Genomic DNA, 21,033 nt, shown 5'->3' with positions numbered 1-21,033 from the left:
AAAAAAAAAAAAACGATAGAGCTGCCATGGAAAAGGGCATGCTGGTTCCTCATAAAATGCCATATAATCTAACAAAGTGTTTCAGTCATACACTAAAGGTTGATGACAGTGAATCATATAATTTTTGTATTAAATTTACAGTAGAATCATTCACAACAGACGTAAGAGAAAGTAACCCAAGTGTGTATTGGCAGATAAAGAGAAACATGGAATGTGATTACACAATGGAATATTATTTAGCCGTAATGTCTTGAAGTCATTTATGCTAGGCAAATATGCCAGTCATTAAAGTATAACTATTGTATGGTTCCACTCACATCAAGTGTCTAGAGTAACAAATTTTATACCCACGGAATGCTTTCTGTTGTGATTGGCAGGGATGGAACTAGGGGCTAAAGGAAAGTGACTGAAAAAAATGTGTACTAAATTACACATTTAGCACCATGAAAAATATCCTGTAGGGGGAAAGTGTTAATGGTTTCATAATTAATATATTAATGCTATACACTTAAAATTGGTTTGAATTTCAAATGTTAAATTGTACATTTTATCACCTTATTAAAACAAGTAATAAAAATGATATAAAGCAGAAAAAATATCAGGAACAAAAATGTATATTGTAAAAAAAACTATAGTTTGTCTTTCCATTATTACACAGTTAAATTTTGCTTTTTTTTTAACATGGTGTTTAGCCTATTTACATTTAATGTAATCAAGGTAATATTAGTTTTAGTCTGCCATCTTTGTATTTGTTTTCTAGCGTTTTATCTGATTTGTTCTTCTATTTCCTCTCTGACTTCTTTTTGGTTACGTAGTCATTCTCTTACTATTTCATTTTATTAGCTCTGTCTCTACCATTTTGTGTTAACATTCAGGTCTGGCCACATGAAATGCCTTTGCACTTTAACGTCACATTCTCTCTCTAAATAACGCTGTGCTACATACAACATTCTGTGAATATGTAAGAACTCTACTACTAAATGATTTTATTCATCTTCCCTTGTCGTTTGTACCCTATTGTCACGTATTTTATTTCTGCATACTCCCGTATTATTAACTGTACAGTGTGCACACATTAATTAATTGATGTGTCAATAGTCTTTAAAAAGTATGTGCGAGAGTATAATTAACATGAATTTTTTTGATATCTTTTCCCTTTGGTGTGAAGAATATTCTTTAATATTTCTTCTTCCACTTGAGCATCATTAATTTGAAAATCCAAAACTGAAAATGTTACAAAATTCAACACTGTAAGGATAATACAGGACTACAAAAATTTGAGGTTTTAGGGTATTTTAAACTTTGCAGGTTAAAAATGCTCAATCAATAAATTGTATGCAAATGTTTAAATGCCTAAAACCTCCAAAATTGGAAATGCTTCTGGTCACAACCCTTCTAGCTGAGGGACGCTAAAGCTGAAATGTGATTCTGCTAGGAATAAAGTGTTTCCAGTTTTGGATATTTAAAATTAACTCTATCTTGTCTTCATTTGTGAAAAAAACAATTCCATTTACATAAGCAATAAAATTTTAAGTTGACAGTTTGTTTTAAATTTTATTTCAAAATATTTTAAATAACATAAAAATAAAGTCCAAGCAAGACACATACATTTAATAAATTCCAACATTTTGCTTTTTTTCACTTCATATGTAAATTCTGTACACACGTACATATAGCATACTGTTTCTCTTCAAATCAGAGATATTGATATCACATAACCAAGACTCATGGCAAAACTAATAAAGTTGGAAAGAAGGGCATAACAATATGCCAGGATCACATTCACAAATAGCTACATGTTCTTATGTTGTTTGTGTGTATATTTTTGTATATGTATATATTTTATTTATGTATATCTGTGACTGGTTCATTTAAGTTAACATAATGATCTCCAGTTCCACCCTTTTTTTTCCATTTCCTTCATTTTTATACTTGAGAGATATTCCATCATATATTAAAGAGTTAATGGACATCCAGAGTGAATCCTGGTCTTTGTAATGTGAACTGTGCTGCAACTAGTTTGCATCATTGATAATCATTCCTTTTTTTCCACTTCCTAGCGATTTCTTGACTTTTTAATAATGAACCCTTCTTACTTGGGTGAAAGAAGCTTGTTTATTGCCATTTCCATGATGCCTGGTGTTACAGAGAAAATTTTCTTGTCTGTATTTCTTCTTTTGCAAAATATCTGTTCACATCCTTTACTCATTTTAATTGAATTATTTTGTTTTATAGTTTCTAGAGATTTCTATATATTCTGATTATTAACCGTTTATTGGTGCATAGTTTATATATATCTTATTTAATTATGGCAGTTGTCTCTTCACTGTTTCCTTTGTGTGTACAAACTGTTTAGTTCAGTGTAATCTCATTCGTCCATAGCTTCTATTGCCTGTGCTTTTAGGATGTTTTCCATAAAGTTACTTCCTATGCCAGTCCCTCTTGAGTTATTTCCCTTGTTCTTCTTTTAATGCATCTATGTTTCCAGGTCTTAGATATAGATCTTCATTTCTAGTTGATTTTTTATAGTATGTAAGATAGAGGTTTGTTTCAAACCTCTGCATGTGAAAATCCAACATTCAAAACTCCATTTATTAAAGAGCCTCTGTTTTCTACAGCCAGTGCTTTGCTAAAAGTAAGTTAGTTGTAAATGTTTGGATTTATTTTGGGGTCACTGTTCTGACCTATTGGTCTATGTGTCTATTTTTATGCCAGTATCATGCTATTTTTGTTATAAAATCATTGTAGTACAAACTTTGGTACATCCAGTTTTGTTTTTAGATTACAGATTTCTTTTGCTATACAGGGTCTTCTGCATTTTGACATAAATCCTAATATCTTATTCTACTCTGAAGAATATAATTGATATCTTAGTGAAGATTGTGTTGAATCTCTACATTTATTTTGTCGTATGGAAATTTTAATGATATTCTCTTAATCCCTGCACATAGAAAGTCTCTTCATTGTATTTTATCTCCTCTATTTCTTTTTCTGTCATGATTTTTGTTTATTTATGTTGAAGTCAGAAGTAGGTAAGTGTTTGGGAGAAAAAGAGGGAGGGAAAGAGAGAGAAACAGAGAGAGAGAAAGAGAGAGAAGGAAGCAATTCTATTTGCTGGTTCACTCCCCAAAATGCCACATGGTCTGAGTTGGGCCAGGCTGAAGCCTAGAGCCAAGAGCTTCATTCCGATCCCCCACATTGGGTCATCTGCTGCTGCTGTCTCAGCTGGGAGCTAGGTTGGAAGTGACAGAGCCAGGACTCAAATAGGACGTTCTATGGTGTATTACTCTCTCATGTCACAGAGTTACTACATCACAATGCCAGTTCTATTCCTCTGTGTCTTTTTATTTTACCTTTTCATTGGAAAGTCAGATCTATAGAAAGGAGGAGAAACAGAGAGGAAGATCTTCCATCCATTGATTCACTCCCCAAGCAGCCTCAATGGCCAAAGCTGCACCAACCAGAAGCCAGGAGCCAGGAGCTTCTTCCAGGTCTCCCATGTGGGTGCAGGGTCCCAAGGCTTTGGGCCGTCCTCAACTGCTTTTCCCAGGCCACAAGCTGGGAGCTGGATGGAAAGCGGGGCTTCTGGGAATTAAAACCAGCACCCATATGGAATCCACTGCATGCAAGGCCAGGACATTAGCCACCAGGCTACCGTGCTGGGCCCTCCTCTATCTTTAATTAGTGTTTTCTTGAGGACTTTGACATCAGCAGTTACATTTATGCCAAAGTATTTAATTTTGGTATATTGGTATTAAAGTCTAACTGGATAAGACACATCTGTGGTAAATGTATCTTAGACAATATAGAAATTTATTACAGTAGCATATAGTAAGAGTATAAATAAAATAGACATCCATAAGCACAAAGGATGCTTATGTTGGTATTTTTCAGTTGGCAGAAAAAGTACTAAATTTGGATACAGGAGATAGATCTCCTTTATACATTGGTTTTCTTATTTAAAAATTGGGTTTCTAACATTACCTCATTAAAATTTTTATTAATAATTTTATTTGCCTACAAAGGCTTCAATGTAATGTCACAATACAGATATACAATATTACTCATTGGAAATGGGTCATCAATATTTTTCCTCCATTGGATTTATATTCTACGTGGAGGCTTGGAATGTCTTTTAATTTATTCCTATAGTATGTACCAGGTTATTGTGAACTCTAAACTCATTTCATAGGGTTCAAATAAGTGCTAAATGGCATCCTGCTGATAAAGAACATGCTGTGAGAGTGGCATATGTATTAATTACTCAAAATAGGGTCACTGTAATTAATAGTTATAATTTACTTAATCTCTCTGAGAAGCATAATGAAAATACCTACTTGTACATTAAAAACTAGCAAGAAGTCATGTTGAGGAAGTGCTTTGTAATTTAAAAACATTGTACAGATGCAAAGTTACTGCTTTTCATGAGCACTTACAAATTCTACCATAGGTATCAGAAAGCAAACTCTGAGACAGCATAAGTAACATCTTCCTCGTTTGCTGCTCTGTACCACATGCTCTGGCTCAGTGTTCAGTACTTTCTGACGAACAGCAATACAAAGCTAAGAGTTCCCGTTCGTTTGGAATCTTCCTAAGTTACAGCATTTTGCAAGTTTTCTCAGATTCTTCTAATAAAACTTTGAGGATTTAATTTGGTTCAAAATTTAAATCAAAATAAAATTTGAAGAATCATAGATTTTGTTGGAGGGATACTGGAGAGCTTAAACTTAATTTTCTAGTGCAATGTCTGAGCTGAAAGCATCTTGCAGCATAGCTCTTAAGTGTTACAAAATAAACACATCTCCTGGAAGACCTTTCCATATTCTTCAAGTACAAACAGTTCCTACCACATTAGATAAGGCTAGGATGATTGCCCATTCCTTATGATTATTCTATCTAGAAATGTTATCAATGCATTCTCCTTATGATTGGAGACAGTCATCCGTATGAAACCGTTTTTAGTGGAAATGTAAGAGTTCCTTTCCTCCATCCACCCAAGTTTATTCCCACATGCAATGGATTTTTACTTTTTTAGCTACTTTTTCCCTCATTCTGGTATACAGCTTCATGTGCCCTAATAATTATATGATATGATGATATGCTTACACTACTATTCCTTATTTTAACATTTTAGAAATTATTTAACTCTTATTCTGGAGGTTGAAGATTCAGATTGCTTCCATTATCATCACTAGTTTTTAAATTTTTCTTTCTTATCCTATCTAAAAATTTATTTTGAGTCATAGTAAATTTTACATATCTTACTGTATTAACCTCAGAACCCCACTTTGTATATCATAATCATATTTACTTTTTATTATAGACTCACTATTTTCCTAAAATTAAGACTTCCGTTTTTCTCATTTGCTTAGCTTTCTCTGCCTAGTGCTAGATTTTTTTTTAAAGATTCACTTATTTTATAAATATCTTCCTTCCACTGGTTCACTCCCCAAATTGCTACAACCACCAGACCTGAGCCAGTTTGAAGCCAGGAACCAGAAGTTTCTTCCAGGTCTCCCACATGGGTATAGTGTGCCAGGGCTTGGTGCACCTCACTGTCTTTCCAGGCCATAAGCAGACAGCTGGATGGAAAATGAAGCAGCTAGGACACAAACTGGTGCACATATGAAATCCCAGCACTTGCAGGTGAGAATTTAGCCAGTGAGCCATCACACTGGGCCTTCCTACAATTTTTTTTTAATTATTTCTGCAAATCTCTCTTTTATTGCCCAGGACTCTTTCATGGTTAAATCTATGTGTGCCCTTCCATTCCAGCTCCTTTTGTTCCTGCTGCTTACTCCTAAAATCCTCCTACTCTAGCATGGTGTGGTTGGTCCAACATGTTGCACAGTTATTGCGCTGAAATTTTAAATCATCATTCTGTATAATGGGTTTTCTATATATGTCTCTTTCCTGATACACTGTCCACATTTTACAAAACCACAAACTCCTGTACCTATAACTGTGTGTAAATAAGTCAAGGGTTTTGATTCTTTGAACACTTGGAAATGTTTTCATTCTGTCTTTATACTTGATTAATCATTTTGCTAAAGCAGAGTTTGAGTTGAAAATCGTTTTCTCTAAATAGTGTTCCATGGTTGCTAGTAGTGAGCGTTGTTAGCCCTATTCTGCTGCTGTTCCTGTATGTAGCTTTTGTCTGGTTATGTGGTTTATGTTCATTTGGCTTTTTAAAACCTTAATAGATTTTTAAGTTTAGCTCCTCATTTGTGTTATTCTTAACATTCAAATGCAAATGTTTAGTATAAGCTTTTTCTTCCATACTTTCTATTCTATTATTGTACTGAATACCCAGGGATACTTATAAATTTAGAAACACATATGTATAATTCTGAACATTTTCTTAAAGAATATTTCAGAAAACCTACCTCCGACCCCTAAAAAAATTATTCATATAGTAATTTGAAAGGAAGAATGATGGAGGAAGATCTACCCAAAGGAATTTGCACTCACAAAAACAGGAACTGCATTTGCGAGCATCCATGTGGGTGGCAGTGATACAGGACTTAGTGCTATCATCTGCTGCTTCCTGAGTTGCACATTTACAGGAAGCTGGATGAGAAGCAGAGTAGCTGGCACTCAGATAAGGGGTGCTGGTGTCACAAGTAGTGTCTTGACTCAGTGTACCACAATGCCATCCCTCCTTTAGTGTTTTATTTCTACTCTGACACATTGCCCCATCCAAAATTCCTTTTGGTGGTATGTTTCTGATCTCCAGTTGCCATTTCTTTGCCCTTTTGTTTTTCTTCAGTGATGATTGCTAAACCTCACCCTTATTGTCTTTTAATGATATATTTTTAAAAGCTAAGTGATTACACTTTTTATTTCATAAAATTATTTCTCTGTTCATTTTCTATGGATATAGCATCTTCTATCCCATGATGCACTCAGTTGTTTGGGGAGTATGCTTTTCCTGGGCTCCCTACAGTGACTTGACTTTGGTTGAGAATATTTTCTGTTATACAATACTGACATTTCTGTTTTGGCAGTTTCCCTCAAGGTCTGGGGCTCACTGGCTGTGTGCTCCTAAACAGGTCTATGCAAGGCAATTAAAGGCTGATTAGAAACTATGTGGGCGAGATTGGAAGGAGGAGATAAAGGAAAAAGGGAGCTTAGCAACAAACAGGTTTCACTTTCGCAAACCTACTTTTTCTGTCAAAGTAATATACTTTTTCCTCTCCTCTTAAATATTGACATATTGGTATTTTATCTAGAAGCAATCTATTTCTCCATAGGAGATCTCCTAATGTTTTGCTTAGGAAGAGGCAAGAATCCAGTTATGGTATTCTGAAAATAGACAAGGCATTGCGTTTAAAGATGGGATCTAACATTTCAGGATCCAAATTTCACTTAATTTTCCTGGGTCGGTTGGGCTCCCCCAACCCTGTTCTCTATTACACAGGCATGGTAGAGTTTAAAGCTTTCAAAATCAGAGCTCTGCCAATAGACCTAGGGTCTCCTTCAAGGGTGATGGAGTACTCATCGCAGGACTGCAGGGAAGTGGGAAAGGAGAGGGGAAATGAGTAGAAGGTGATGGTGGGAAAGAATGGAAGAAGAGAGAAGGAAAGGGAATGGGAGGGAAGGGAAGGGGAGAGAAAGGGAGGAGCTATCTAACTGTTCTGTGTGCTATCTTAGTATTCTATGCCTATTGCTTTCAAATGCTCTTTGGGGACCAAATGAAGATAAATACACCCATATTCGGTCCATTAAGTTTACCTGATAGCCTCTATTAGAGTGCTTTTCTGAAATGAAGGTTTGACCCTGTGTCTTTTCCTATTCCAAGTTCTCACGTCCTGCTCACAAATTTCAGCAGGAGACAATCTGGTTTAGCTTAGCAGACAAAGAAAAGCTTCACAATCAGATGCTTAGTAACCTTTCTATAGATTAATCAGCAACTGTTCACAGAGATGAGACCATTTGCATCGTCTGCCTCCCTTATTCTTTTACAGAATAGCTCCTGTGTGTGATACTCCCATCAACATGGTTGTGAGCCTATCTTCATTCTTCCTAAAAGTGACTAGTCTCCTAGTCACTGGTGATCTAAGCAGTTAGGTCCATGAAAGCCTACCCTAGACATTTTGAGAACCAGAACAGTACAAAAGATGATGCAGCTGTACTCCACATTAGGTGGCTCTGAGAAGCAGAGAGAACTTCCTACTGCTTGTCTAGAGTGCTGGAAACATTCCCAAGGTTAACTGTGCTGTTCTGTGATTCTTTCTCAGAATTTCCAGTCAACTTGGACATAATACTTCTCTGAGCACTTTCTATCACCACATAGATTTTAAAAATGTGTCAAAATTGTTCACTTATTCTTCTCCCTTGATTATGTGCTTCAGAATAAGTGGAATTACAAGTTATAAGACTTTGTTTACTCAATTTCTGAAAAAAGTTCATCAAGAGAACATGGCAATTATCCAGCCCACATTTTTCCACAAAATACTTATTATTATTTACTATATGAAAGTTAGCCCTCAAAAGTGATTTTAAAAAACTTGAGATTATTCTGAAAGTACAAATCTAAACTGAATAGATTTTTTACCCTCAATCAAAGACATTAATTTTTTTCTCTTCCAGTCCAGCTCTATAATAAAAGTGAAACTTTTGGATTCTTGGTAAACTTATTTAGAAGAAAATGAATATTCTTAGTCATGCCTCAGTATAGAAGCATGGTACTCACAGGAATCAAGCAAATAAAAAGAAATTTTACTGGATAACAACTACAGTCTAAACATAAGGCTATATGCTTCCACATAGGCTTGCTTTTTGAAATTTCACAAGCCATTTTTATTTCATTCCAATTGTTATATTTCCTATAAGGAGATAGGACTCAAAGAGGTAGTTCAAAATGTTAAACTCACATAAAAATTTAGACTCAGAATTTAGCGTAATCTAAAGCCATACCATGTGTTTAGGGACTGCCCTTTGTGACTTATGATTCTTGAAAGGTTTCTCTGCTACAAATAGCTACGGCTGGGTGAGAGAAACATCAGTCAGTCAGAGACTTCCTACAGTTTTCACTGTTTTCTAGAGTTAACATACATTACTTTTACAATAATAAATTACATTTTTAAAAAAGCAATTCCTTTAGATCAATAGAAGTGCCGGGGGATTATATTCCTTTGAACAGCTAAGTGTTAATTATAAGGAGCCTTATTTTTTATTAATGTACAGTAGGAGATAGGATTCGGGCAATTTCCCCAAATCCTTACTATTAGTTATTAAACAAGCCTCCTTGATAATTTATTTCTTAGCACAGGCATCGTTCTCTTGTGCTTCCAATTTCATGCCCTCAAAGGCCTCTAGGGGCTTTGAGATGAGGTAGCAAGGGGACTGTCTACAGCCAACCTGCCACATCCATGGAAATTTTCCATCTCTCTGAGCTATGATTTCCATGTCTACCTGAGGGATCAAAACATTTACCAGAGAGCACATGGAAGAAAGTGTGTATGGATCCTAACACGTGCTGATGACTCCTTGTAGTGAACCCGCAGCCATGGCAGCAGGGAGGAGAAAGTTCGGCAATATGCTTTGAGGCATGCACCCAGGACTTGACTACTGTGTACTAATCTCTGCTCTGATGTGTGTGCTGTGACCTTGTCCAAATTCCTCCAATTCACTGTGCATCAAGTTTCTACTTTATAAATATGTATGGAATGGATATCAGGAGTAAATGAATTAATCCAAATGAAATGTTAAGAATAACCAGTGTTTAAGTGGCTGGTGCTAGAAGTGATAGCAATGAAAGTGATTATATGTGGCCATTGTAAAAAGTACAACTGTGAATGGCCATGTGAATTGTTTTTGTATTCTACAAATAGGCTCTTTTCTGAACTTTGCATGGGTGGTGGGAAGTCAGAGTTTCCATTCTAGTGGTAGAGAGAGAGAGACACTAAAGAAATGAACAACCAGATAAATAAGTTGAATCTTGTTGATACTCTTTTAAAACATACTAGAATCCATCCACAAGCTGGGTTAGATGTTGAAAGTGATAACACAACTATACCTCTAGAGGACACAAGAAGGCTTATTTCTTATAAGAAGAAAATTTTCCGGAGAGAACAGATAGGTGTCCCAAGCTTGCCTGAAAATGGCTTGAGAGGAGACATGAGTCTGGTTTGGAGGCATCAAGCAGCTAGGGAGAAATATGGTTAGCGTTTCTGTGTGCAGGTGGGAGCTTACATGACATCAACCTCTCACGGATAACAAAGATGGGAATGCCAGTCTAATCAGATTTCCCACATAGGAGGTAATAGGGTCAGGCACAAGGCTTAAAAGCTGTCAGTGGTCAAGCATGTGAAAGGGACTCAGTCTTAGTGCTCCAGCTAACAACTAAAAGTTCTGAGCCTTATTTATAAAATACAAAAAATGGGGGCTGGCATTTTAGCAAAGCAGATTAAGCTATTACCTATGGTATTAACATCTCGTATGAGCATTGGTTAAGGTTCAAGTTGTTCCATTCCCATTTCCATTTCAACCACCTCCTGAGGAAACTGGGATGGCAGTGGAAAATGGTCCAATACTTAGGCTCCTGCCACAAACATAGGAGTTCCAGATGGCATTCCATGATCCTTCCTGGCTTCAGCCTGGCCCAGCCCAGCCCATTGCAGATATTTAAAGGTTAAATCAATGGCTAGAATCAAACTAACTCTCTCTCTCTCTCTCTCTCTCTCTCTCTCTCTCTCTCTCTCTCTCTCGCTTTTCTGCCATTCATTCTTTCAAATAAATAAAATCAAATTTAAAAATACAAGATAATGTGGTGAACAGTGCATGGAATATGTGTGGGAAGGATGGCATGGGAATAGTTGTTTCTTAGGTTTATTAGCTAGGATAGTCACACAAGACATCATTGAAGGGGTGGCATTTGAGTTGAGGCATAAAATCAGAAGCTACCCATTCAGCAATGGGTGATGAATGAAAGTTAAAGGAGTTAGAGTGAGCTGAGCAAACTAAAGTAAGGCAAAGATAGAGATACTTGAAAAGAAGACAGGGAAAAAGATACTTGAAAAATAGTAGGGGATAAAAAATTGTAATAAAAGGATGACAGTGCTGATGATGGTTAGGCTTCACAAAGTTAAGATTCAGAACACAATATGTAAATGTCTGAGTTATATTTTATGAAAGATAGCGACCTGGATCTAGTTTGTTATAGTGAGAATCAAGTTATATGGGATTGAATTTCTTATGCTTAATATAAGAAAGCCCTTTTGGGCTTTCACCCAAGGACACCCTCACCAGGTAGTGAACTCCCTGTCCATGATAGTGTAAGAGATGCCATTGTGGATAGTATTCCAACTGGAATCTGTTTCATGGGAACAGAACCCAGAAGAGGTGAATAGGGAACTTCATATAAGAATGTGCAGAATATGTGTTCTCCTAGCTTCCTTGGTTGTCACTGCAACTGACACCAGCTAATTCTAGCTTCTGTCTGCACATGGGTCTCTGAAGAGTTACGGGGATTTCTGTTTAAACACTGCTGATTGAAGCCCAGTTCTAGCTAGTGGCTTACTTGCATGTCAAATTAAGTTTCAAAGAAATGCAAATATGAAAGCTTGTTTGCTCAGATAAATTTGCTTTAGTAACCTGGAGGAAATAGTAGGGTGTAAAACACTCAAACTGAAATTAGTGACACAGTTTCAGCTATCCGCATTTCTTTCCCCTCACCTTTCAACTTCTCTTTTCCCCATTCCTATTTACTAATATCCACCAACATAAAGGATCCTGACTGTTTCAAAGGCACTGTGCACAGCGACCTACCCAGGCACTGAAATCAACAAGGTATAAAAGGCATAAAGGAAACAAACAGGATCGTGAAATTCTGCACTAACACAGATGCAGATTAATAACAAAAGAAGTCAACAAGTAAGAACAACCAGAAGTGACAGCTACTCTGGTCTGTGCTCCATGGCAGGAACTTGGGACACAAAAGAACATGACTTTGAATGGCTGACAAAATCGGAGAAATAGCTCATCAAAACTGTATTTTCTTCCTTCCCCCCACCCCCGACACACACACACACATACTTCCATACCTTTGACTAAGATTTTGAAATCATGGAGGAAAAGCACATTCATTGCTCATCTTGCTATTACAAGTGAGTAGTATTGTGGCTAGATTTGAAGCAGGAGTATTATTTCATTAGGGCAAAGTGTTCAGTAAAGCATTTTGGAGGAAAAAACTATGCAAACAAGGTTCTGATGTGAGGAAATAGATGTCAGTTTTTATAGTAGTCCCGACAGTCAGTTGTGGTACATGAACCAAGCAGTGGGAGAGAAAGGTGAAGAACTTCTTAACGCACTAGGAGTGGTAAGCAATTGCTCCCCTCTGTGAAAAATCGGCAGCTGGTAGACATTTTTGAGCAATCAGATGATAAGACCAGAGTGACATGGCTTTATTGTTCCCCACTCGTCATTACGTAAGCAGTAGCTGACACTGGTGATTGGTGATCGAATGATTATCAAGTGAAAGACCAAGCTTTAGAGCAAGCTGACATGTCAGTTGTCTTTTGAGGGTGTGAATACAGATTTCTGTGCTTGTGAATCTGGAGATTCAGGTTCTCCAGTTTTACATCTTCAAAGTATCTTCTGAGTAATATTTTCTTTTGTGTCCCCAGTCCATTTTGGACTAGTAGAGGTTCCTGTGGACATTAATACGTACATCCTAAAATGTCATCTGCTGGAAGTTTAATTTCATATCATTTCTAGTGAGAAAAAAATCTCCCTTGTTGGTCCCAACATCCTTTCTCTACTATTATCCCAAAGCCTCAGTTCACATACAACACCATTATCTTCTATGCGCTGTGCTCTGCACCCCCGTCCCATCTGTATAATCGCTAATACTTTATTACTTCATTCCTTCCTGTGAATTTTCTCTGTCTTACATTCATGGTTTGTGAAAGAAGACATAATCCACACTGGTGAAATCAGAGAGGTATTCAACTCTGATCCCCACCACCTCACAGCAGGGGCTGACAAGTGGTGCTCAGGCCATCTACATGTGGGTGGATGGATGGTCAGAAGAAATCTAGATGCGAAAGGAAAGAGAGAGATATTTGAGGCTTGGGGGTGTGGTTGGCTGGTTTATTTATTTATTTATTTATTTACATTTTCTAACAGAAAATCTATTACAGAAAAATCCAGCTAATCATTTCAGCTAGTATAAGGACTTATAAGGATCCACGGGATCATGTTCTTATTGCTTTGATATCCCTCAGAACTAATTGAGGATTTGGTACCAGAAAGATTGTCCATGGATTTTTTTTTTAAGGAAGGGACAAAGAATCAGTGTCTTGGATTAATTATATCAATCAGTCATGGCAAGTACTACTCAGCAGTGTTTTTTTCTGAGCATGCAGTTATATGTACATTCTAGAGGATGACTGTTGAGATGACTTTCATAACGCAGCTTATACCAATTCCTTTTTCAAATATAATGCGTTATTCTCAAAGGCAAATACAAACCATAGTCTTGGTTATGAGTAAGAAAGGGACATAATTGTAAACACACATCTCCCCCTACATAAATCGAAGAATTCCATTGTCACTGAACTATCATTTCTTACTCTTGATACATCACAGAAGGTGTAGATTACCTCTACGCATCAGTTTGTGTGTGTTTGCATTTTAAATCTAGGGCTGATAAAGTTTTGGTTTGATTTTCGTTGTTTTTTTTTTATTGCTTTGTTTTGTTTCCCTTTTCTAATTGCCTGAATAGAGTCATACCTTGATTTAAGTTCTTCCATAGGGAAATGTTATAGTATTATACTTCAAAGTAGCTGATCATAGCTAGATAATAAGAATAAAAATAATTAGATTTCGCATATGATGTTATGGACATTGTTTTATTAATTCTTAAAATAGTCCTATGAGAAACATTTTTATCATATCTATCTGAGAATACTGAGGCACAGAAAGGTTAGGGTCCTTGCTGTAGATGACAAAGTTGAGTTTGGACCCAGATATTGTGATTCTAGCAATCCCCTTTTCTCCACTATTCAGTGCTACTATTCTGTGATTTTTAAAAGAGATTTATTTATCTATTTTTAAAAGCAGAACAATGGAGAAATAGAAATTTACAATGCCATGAAGTTAAACAGCATGACACTGGATATGATAGTCTCCATTCCACAGTTACTGTACATCATCACACATGAAAAGCCACAAAACAAAATCAACAACAGGAAGAAAAAAGAAATTAAAAATTCATTTGTTTCATAAGTACCTGTGTAATGGAAACTATCATATCCAGATATGAGGGTACAATGCAGTATGCATCTCGACTTCTAGACCAAAGATGGGCTCCCAATGAAACTGTTAACTAAATCTTGACAATAGAATGCTGGACTCTCTGCCATTGTCCTCTCCCACAATGAGGGATGTATGACCGTGTATGAAGAACTATACTATTGTAATAATATAGGGGAACTCAGTGGGGCAGGGGGTTTTGGAGATGGGGTAAGATAAATCCCAGGGATGGAACTGTATCATAAAATGACAGTAATAATAAAGATCTAAAAAAATAAACCTTAAAAGTACCTGGGTCTCATTAGTTCAGAACTCCTGGCTTTGGCTTGGCCCAGACATGGCTCTTGAGAATAACTGGGAGAAAGTACCTAAAGAGGAAAGAGTCCCTGTGCCTGTGTGTGGTGTGTGTGTGTTTGTTTCTCTGTCTTTCAAAGAAAATGAAAATGAAAGACTTTAAAAATAAAAATAAATAAATAAATAACAAAAGGAGTGGAGCAGCCAGTGCTCCAACTGGCATCTGCATGGGTTGGTGGTACCACAGCTGGAAGCTTAGCTTACTATGCCACCTTGTCATCCCAAGAACTCTTTCCTAAATCAACACAAGTCATCAAAAGCTCTATGCACATTCCACCAGACTCCTCAGAACTCAGCGAGCGGAGTCTGCGATATAAAACAGATGACGACGATGCTACTGCTCTTCCTCCTTCACATTGCACTAAAAATGGTAAAAATTCTAAATTAGCAATAGCTCAGTGGCAAAATTCTCAACTTGAAAGAACCAGCATCCTATATAAGTGCCAGTATGTGTCCCGGCTACTTCACTTCCTATCCAGCTCCCTGCCTATGGCCCAGGAAAGCAGTGGAGGACGGCTCAAAGCCTTGGGACCCTGCACCCACATGGAAGATCCAGAAGGAACTTCCTACTCCTGCTCAGATCAGCTCAGCTCTGGCCATTGTGGCCATCTAGGGAGTGAATTAGCAGGTGGAAGATCTTTTTTTCTGTCTCTCCTTCTCTCTGTAAATCTGCCTCTCCAATAAAAATTTAAAAATATTTTTAAAATGCTAATTAAAAAGCAGAACAAAGAGAGAGCAGGAGAGACAGAAAGACCTTCCATTACTGGTTCATTCCCCAGTTGGTTACAGCAGCCAGGACCAGTCCAGTCCAAAGCCAGGAACCTGGAGCAAGATCTAGGTCTTGTATGAGTGTGGCAGCGTCACACATATTTAGGTAATCTTCTGCTGCTTTCCCAGGTACATTTACAGGTAGCTGGGTCAAAATGGAGCAGCTGGAAAAAAGCTGGCTTTTGGATATGGGATGCCATGATGTCGGTTTAGCCACTGAGCCACAACACTTATTCCTTTGCTATGGCTTTGTTCCCTCGATTGCTTTCCCCAAAAACATTATTTTCAAACTGACTTTTGTGGCCTGATTACATCCAAAATGTTTAGCTGTTGAAATTATTAATTTCTTCTATATAAATTTGTAGAATACTGGATATGTGCTAAGACACTGTTTTAGGTTTCTCTCTCTTCTCTCTCTTTCTTCCTGAACAAAAGACAGTCATTTACTTCATTAAGCTTATATACTATGATGAATATATTTTAAAAAATAACATCAAATACAAAAGCAAATCACTAATCATCACGGAAATGAGCATTAAAACCACAATGAGCTGTCACCTCCCAACTGTTAGGATGGTTAATGATGAAAACTACAGATGATAACAAGTGTTGGTGAGGATATGCAGAAAAGAGAACCCATGCATTATTACACTGCTGATGGATAGCAGAGCCACTGTGAATCCCACATAATATTTAAAATATAGGTAAGCTTTGATCCAGGAATTCCAATACTAGAGATAGTCATGTTATAGAATCTGTCCATGAAAAGATGAGTGGGTAAGGAAAATATGCACACTAAGCCAGTGGAATCCTATTTGTTGTTAAAGAAGGAGGAAATTCTGTAGATTACAACAATGTGAATGAACCTGGAGGATATTATATTAGAGAAATTAACCAATGACAGAACAGAAAATACTACAGGGTCGCTCTTACATGCAGAATCTAAAACTGCCCTACCCAAGTAAAAAATCTAATGGCATTGAAGGGGAAAAGGATATTGGTCAGTAGACACAAAATCTCAGTTAAACGAAAGAGTAAGTTCAAGAGATCTGTTTCACAACATGGTAAATATAATTAATGGGAATAAGTATGAAAATTGCTGAGAGATGTTAACTGTTCTTACCAGAAAAAAAATCACAGTGTGAAACAGTGCATGTCGTAAGTAGCATGATTTAGCCACTCCAGAGTATTCTTATTTTAAAACATCATGTTGTGTACTATACATATATACAACTTTTATTTGTAAATTAAGTCATTTTTAAAAGGCAAAATGCAGAGTCATATTCAGGTCTGATGATAATTTTGATGGAGGAAAATCACACAGAAATAAAAGAGTGTGACAGGTGAAAGGCACTGAGAGGGTGATGCTTGAGTTGCCATTTCAAGGTAAAACTAAGAAAAGACTTGAAAACTCAGCGAAAAACAAGTCAAGCCAAAGAGAACAACAAGTCTAGGGGTTCTAGGCCAAGGACTGCTGGAAGGATGAGAAACAGCAAGAATGTCAGTATGACAGAAATGAATTGAAAGCTTCATGTACAAGGTGATTGAAAACACACTGGCAGGAGCAGGATTTGTGACATAGCAAGTTAAGCCACTGCTTAGAGTCCACATTCAACATTGGAGCACTGATTTGAGCCCCAGGTACTGGACTTCAAATCCAGCTTTCTACTAATGTGCGCCTGGAAAGGCAGCAGATGATGGTCTCAGTCCTCAATGCTTGTCACACTCTGGGAAGATTTACCTTACCAAGCGTGCCTGTTGGGATCATTTAAGGAGTGATTCAGTAGGTGAATTATCAGCATCATTCTGTCTCTCTCTCTTCCTCTCTGTTACTCTGCCACTCAAATAAATGAATCTTATGAAAAAGTAAACATCCAAAAATTTTTAAAATAAAGTGTTTTAAATAAAGAACATGTTTTGTAAAAGCCCCATAGTTCTTTTTTTTAAAACATAGTTTTTTATATTCACAAAAATACAGTATGAAGTAGTGAATCATATAATTGTTCCTATTTACAAAAATATAAACCTTAATATAATTAGATTAATCATGGAATTAAAATGCAAGAGTAAACAATATTGAATAAAAATATGCTGTACGTCTAACAGTCTAATTAATTACACTTGTTGATAATGTCTGTTCACAAAGCATCAGACAATTAGAGAAATCAAAAGTGAGGTTGAGGACACTGAAACATTCGTTGTATGAGTAGAACATCATATAACACACAGTACTATCCACTCTAACTTTTCAGCTTCCTAGGTTTCTTAATTAATACAAAGCTGAGATGCTATAAATATTGGAAATGTTTTGAGTCATCAAACCAATAATATCTTATACTGAGAAAGTTTATCCTGCTATCAGCATTATTGCATCATATTTCTTTGAAGTATGGGAATTAATACTTACACATAAACCCCTGTGATGAAAAACAATTAGGGAGTTTTCTAGAACTCCACTGAAAAGCCCCATAGTTCTAAACTGTGAGCTACACCACCGACTACGTCATCTTGAAAAACTATGTATGCCTTTGAGTTTCAGTTTTCTCTTCAACATGTGGGAATACCAATTTACTGTCAGTGAAAAAAATAAAAAGTGTAATAAACTTGATGCAGAAAAGGCAGGCACAGCCTTGGCCTGTCCCGGTGATGCAGGTGATCTCAGAATGTCCTGAGAGAGAGCTTCCATTTGCAAAATCTATGAAAATGGGTCATGCCCCAGCAGGCAAGAGCCTGCAGGCTGCATTGTGTCATGATGCCTGTCTGAACACCGTGCCCCCAGACCTCAACCAGGCATCTCATTTACCTTCTCATTTGCTTTCAACAGTCCACAGCAAACGCTGGGGTCCAGGCAATGCTTCCAGCAAGATTGTGCCTGTGGCTGCCAAGTGAAGAACGACTTGAGCTGTTGCAAACAAACAAAGCAGAACAGTTTCCAAGATGTGGGCCTTTTGTTTGTGTGAGCGGGGACATGAGCAAACACCGGCATGTTTCAGTCTGAAATAGCTTCTGGAGTAATTGCTGGCACTGTGTTTCCTAATTACATAATGTCTGTCTGCTTTGGCAGTGACCTTGGTATTGTCTTTGGTTTGAAAAACATCAAGTCCAGGACTCTATAAACTTAGCCTTGTTAGCTATTTTGTGTACCTACCTCTTAGGACGATCCAACCCGGTTTCTTTCCTTTCTTTCTTCTTTTACTTTTGCTGGCTGTAAATATTTATTAGTAAGTTTATGAAGTATTCAAATAAGCTTAAGAATGACAGATTTATTTATTCCACAAAGATTTCTTAGGCACCAATTCTGTGCCTAGTACTGTGCTAGACACTAAGGATGCAGAGAACTATATAAAACCTCTGGCAGAGAGAAAACATTAGAAATTAAAATACAATAAAACACATTAGCCCAATCCTAAACAGCATGAATTATGTAACTAGATAACACTTGGGTTTATCATCTGTAAAGTAGAGGCCATAATTCTTCCAAATGGTAGCAAAGGGGCTAGGAGTCAGAATTTTAAAATTCTGACACCGAGTGAGTGCTAAAACAGACATCAGTAGTTGTTACTATTACCAGTATTATGATAGAAGGAGTAACAAAGAATGGTGAATGACCAATCCCTGAGTTGTGGTAACACAGAGGAGTTGCTATGTAAACTAAATGCAGCAGAGAAAGGTGGCTTGGCCAGGTGACCACAGAAACGGAAGACAGTCCAAATGTGTAGAAAAGTAGATAGAGGGATGGAGAATGAAATGTGTCCATTATTCACTCAATAAGTATCTATTGAGTTTCCTTGACACTTAGGAAACTAATTTCTATATAGAAAATGGTAATAAAATAAGTGAAGCTCTTATCCTCATAGAATTTCTTAAAGATTTAGTTATTTTTATTGGAAAGACACATTTGCAGAGGGAAGGGGAGAGAGAGAGAGAAAGGTCTTCCATTTACTAATTCACTTCCCAAGCAGCCTCAATGACCAGAGCTGAGCCAATCCTAAACCAGGAGCTTCTGCCAACCTCCCACATGGGTGCGGGGCCCCAACACTGTGGGCCGTCCTCCATTGCTTTTCCAGGCCACAAGCAGGGAGCTAGATGGGAAGTGGAGCATGCAAGGTGAGGATTTAACCACTGAATCATTGCACTTGGTTCATCTTCATGGAATTTAGCATTGCTCAGAGTAGACACTTGATAGATTAGAAAAAATTAACAGAGAAATTAATAAGGAAAACCTTATTCTGATATGATTGTGAAGAACATTTATGAAGCTGATGCTATTTGGGGTCAGGTGTTAATGGGAGAGTTCTTTGATGAAGGCATGATTAAGCTGATCCCTAAAGATGGAAAGAAGCAGCTATAAAAAGAACAGATGAAGCATATTTGAAGCAGATGCAATGACCCAGCAGCAGAAAGTAGCTTGCTGGGCTTAATCAACAGCAGGAAAATCGATAGTAAGAAGACACAGCATCATGAGCCAGAAGAATGAGTCATATTATTTGGGCCAGTGAGTTAGGCGGAAGAATGTTTTTGTTTTGTTTTATTCCTTTTCATAGACAAATGGGAAACTATGGGAAGGATTTCAAGCATGGCAGGGCACAATCAAATTTGTGTTTATGTGCTGATCACCTTGGTTGTTGCATAAAATGCAAGTTAAAGGGGATCTAGAATAAGATACTAAAGCAGAATATCACTTAAGATATATTGTAGTCATCCAGATAAATGATGATCTTTTTTGCTTTTAAGAAGGGAACCATGAGAGCTATGTTTGACAATGCTATTGATATAGCAGAGTATAGAGAAGAGACAGTTGCCTCATTTTCTTCATTAGGACTCACTTTAATTCTGTATTTTTCAGACATCTCACGTGAATACCCTACCTGAGATAATATTACCTGCATAAATACTCAACTACTCTCTTTCATATTATACAATGTGTTCATTGGTTTATTTGCTTTTTCTGGCTTGTCCATCTGACTTCACCTCTGGTACAGCTTGATGATACAATGTAAAGAAGTATGATCAAAGGAGTTGTGGAGATAGATTTGGAAAATTCAGTCTGTGTGACTTGATAATAGAATAGATCGAGGCAGGGAGAGTCAAAAAATTAAGACTGACTCTAAGTCATTTTGTTTAACCACAAAGTTGCTGAGATGAGAAGAGTGGGAGAGAAACTGGCTTGGGTAGCTATGAAGCCTCATTGACGGCATATGATATTTAAGATTTATATCTGAAAGTTCAGATAACATCTAGAGCTCAAAGTACTGGTCTGCACTGGAAATATTGGTCTTGGGAATCATTAGTATTTATGTGGTTCTTATAGCTATTGTGCACCTGCTCAGAGAGAATGTGTGGATAGAAAGAAACTAAAGCCCGGATCCCAAGAGTTTAAGAGAGAGGGAAGGAAGAGCCAGACGTTAAAACAGAAGGTAAAGCTAGAGAAGTCAAAATGAATAAAATTGCTTAAGACATGAAGAAAAACAACTTAAGAAGGAGGCAGTGGTCAGCTGTGGAATGCTGCTGAGAGGTAAAATGAGGGCAGAGAGACATCTGGTGGAATTAGAGACCTGGGATGCAATAGTGCCCTTGGAGTGGTTTGGATGGAAGAAACCTTGGGGTGAATTAACAATGGAAATTGGAAAGTTAATTTCAATCACGTATCTT

The sequence above is a fragment of the Ochotona princeps genome, chromosome 2 (genome assembly GCF_030435755.1).
Source record: "Ochotona princeps isolate mOchPri1 chromosome 2, mOchPri1.hap1, whole genome shotgun sequence".
NCBI classification, from domain to species: Eukaryota; Metazoa; Chordata; class Mammalia; order Lagomorpha; family Ochotonidae; genus Ochotona; species Ochotona princeps.
Note: the sequence above shows the minus strand (reverse complement) of the source record.